This window comes from Silene latifolia, chromosome Y (assembly GCF_048544455.1).
Source record: "Silene latifolia isolate original U9 population chromosome Y, ASM4854445v1, whole genome shotgun sequence".
Classification (NCBI taxonomy): Eukaryota; Viridiplantae; Streptophyta; class Magnoliopsida; order Caryophyllales; family Caryophyllaceae; genus Silene; species Silene latifolia.
Window position 1 is genome coordinate 426,734,300 of NC_133538.1, and position 3,310 is coordinate 426,737,609.

A 3,310-nucleotide genomic window follows, 5' to 3' on the forward strand; every position below is an offset into this window, starting at 1 on the left:
AGAAAATGATGTTAAGAAAGATGTAGACAAGGCCAAAAAAAACAGATACTCTGTTGCATCACCCAAGAAGCAAGAGACGCCGCAAAAACTACACCACCAAGATTACGATACATCCCAAAATCTCGCTGCAAAGATGGAGAGAGTCCTTTTGCATAGTGTCTAACACCAAAGATAGAGCCTAAGGATAAAAAATCAAGTCCGGTGTTCAAGCGGGAATGGGTGGCCAAAGTCGTTACACCTCTACCAAGTTCATCTCAAATGAAGATTGTGAGACCTCCTCCGAATGGTTTCGTCTGTTCATCCAAATCAATCATCAAGTGAGGAAAATAAAGGGATATTTGATTCCAATGCTTACAAGCTACTTGCGAAGGCTGGATATGACTTTACAAATCCGACTCCTCTCGGCAAAGTTATAGAAGTTGAGCCGTACGGTCTTAACAAAGCGCAACATGAAGTGTTCAAGCAAGATGGGAGCTTCATGGTGACCGGGCGGCCTCGGATATGAGTCTCTGCGCTGTGAAGATTGGTGCTCGTAGAAAAGGGGCTACTGCATCTTCTCAAGACATCACAAAGAGAAGAGGTCGAAGAAAATGAAGAAGGAGAGGAAAAGATGCATCCATCTTCGTCTTCGATCGAATAAGTCCACCTCCAGAGAAGTGTCGTCCTTCTATATTTACAAGGTTAGGGAGACCAAATTATTCAACCAAACACATTTCTGTCTTTGCTAGGCTTGGCAATCAAGGAGAAAGTAAGGTCAAAGTGTCAACACCTTCGTTGCGCATAAACAAAAAGGGCGCAATACATGAACGCTTGGGTGGTCCATCAAAAACAGTCTTCAGTCGACTAGGGGCTCTCAAGAGGAATAGTGGTGAGGGTCGTCCTCTCTCAACTTTTGCAACACAAAATGAAGAAGAAGTAAGAGTAAGCGATGATTTGAGAAGCGTAATACCATCTCGCATGAAGCGTATGCAAGTAGTGGATATCATCCAGCATGAGCCACTCAAAGCAAGGAGGCGCGTACTAGTCCTCACAGGCCAGTTAAAAAATGTTGAGCCTATTCCTTCATCTTCACGTCCTTCTGGTGTAAAGAAGCCAGGAGATTTAGAAGTTACAACGTCGTCATATCACATCACAGTAGAAGAGATACCTGATGAGAGTGAAGAAGTTGAGGCCGATGAGGCCCCGGAAACACTTGAAGACGGGGGCAATCGACTGTGGACGAACTCAAGGAGCTCAACTTGGGAACTACGGAAGATCCTCGCCCCATTTATATTAGTGCTCTACTGACTAAGGAAGAAGAAGAGGAGTACTACAAGTTGTTGGTTGAGTACAAGGATGTCTTCGCTTGGAGCTATAAAGAGATGCCTGGACTCAGCCCAAAAATTGCAGTTCATCGTCTAGCAATCAAGAAAGGCACCAATCCCAAAAAGCAACCTCAACGTCGTTTCAGGCCGGAGCTTGTACCTGAAATTGAAAAGGAAGTCAATAAACTCATTGAAGCAGGTTTCATTCGAGAAGTCAAATATTCTACTTGGATAGCAAACATTGTCCCAAATCGAAAGAAGAATGGACAACTGCGCATATGTGTCGACTTCAGAGACCTTAATGATGCATGCCCGAAGGATGACTTCCCTTTGCCAGTTACAGAGTTGATGATTGACGCAACCACTGGTCATGGAGCCCTCTCATTCATGGATTATACTGCTGGTTACAATCAAATACATATGGCACCCGAAGACCAAGAAGCAACAGGTTTTCGAACCCCAAAAGGGATCTTCTGCTACACGGTCATGCCGTTTGGATTAAAGAACGCTGGCGCTACGTACCAACGCGCAATGCAAAAGATCTTTGATGATATGCTGCATAAAATAATAGAGTGTTATGTTGATGACGTGGTTGTCAAATCAAAGAAAAGAGAAGACCATATCAAAGACCTTCGAACCGTCTTTGAAAGACTTAGAAAATGTCAACTCAAGATGAATCCACTCAAGTGTGCGTTCGGTGTCACATCTGGGAAGTTCTTAGGGTTTGTGGTTAGGCATAGAGGCATTGAAATTGACCAAACAAAAATTAAAGCCATCAACGAAATGCCGGAACCAAAGACGTTAAAAGAGTTGCGCGAATTGCAAGGACGTTTGGCATACATTCGAAGGTTCATATCTAACCTAGCAGGACGTTGCCAACCATTCAGCCATCTCATGAAAAAGGATGCTCCATTCCAATGGGATGAAAAATGCAAAAATGCTTTTGATAGCATCAAGAAGTACTTGGCGATGCACCAAAGTCTTTGGGGCACCAATTCCAGGAAAGCCACTTGTCCTCTACATCGCAGCACAAGAACGCTCACTGGGGGCAATGTGTGCTCAAGAAATTGAAGACCGTAAGGAGAGAGCACTCTATTACTTGAGTCGTACCTTGGTTGGAGCTGAGTTGAATTACTTGCCCATAGAGAAGATATGTCTTGCTTTGGTGTTCGCCATCCAGAAGTTGAGGCACTACATGCAGGCGCATACCATACACGTGGTCTCAAAAGTTGATCCAATCAAGTACATACTCTCAAGACCAGTCTTGTCTGGAAGACTTGCGAAATGGGCAATGTTACTTAAGCAGTATGACTTGGTGTTCGTGCCTCAAAAGGTCACAAAGGCCAAGCTATCACCGACTTCTTTGCTTTGATCATCCAGATGCCAGCAGAGTGGGAAATTTCAGATGACCTCCCAGGAGAAGAAATTTTCTATGTGGACGTCCTACCTCCATGGCAAATGTACTTTGACGGTGCTTTGAAGGAAGGACGGAGCTGGAGCCGGAGTTGTATTCGTAACTCCACAAAATCATCTCATGCCATACTCCTTTACGCTCACTCAGTTGTGCTCAAATAATATGGCAGAATACCAAGCTCTCATACTCGGCCTCCAAATGGCGATCGAAATAGGTGTTAGAGATATGGACATCTACGGCGACTCGAAGCTGGTGGTAAACCAAGTCCTTGGTGAATATGAAGTAAAAAAGGAAGACTTGATTCCCTACCATCAACGGGTATTAAAATTGTTGAATCAACTTGAGGACATCCATGTTGGTCATGTGCCAAGGAGTGCCAATAAGTTGGCTGACGCGCTTGCTAATCTTGCAGCCCACTTTGGCACCAAAGGGGCGAAGAGTCTATGCAAGTCCCAGTCTGCAATCGTTGGGTAGTATCATTGCTTGAAGAAGAGGAAAATGTAGATACAACCAACATGATATGCGTCTACGATTGATGAAGATGATCGGCGTCAACCTATCATTGATTTTTGGACCACCAAAAACTACCCGA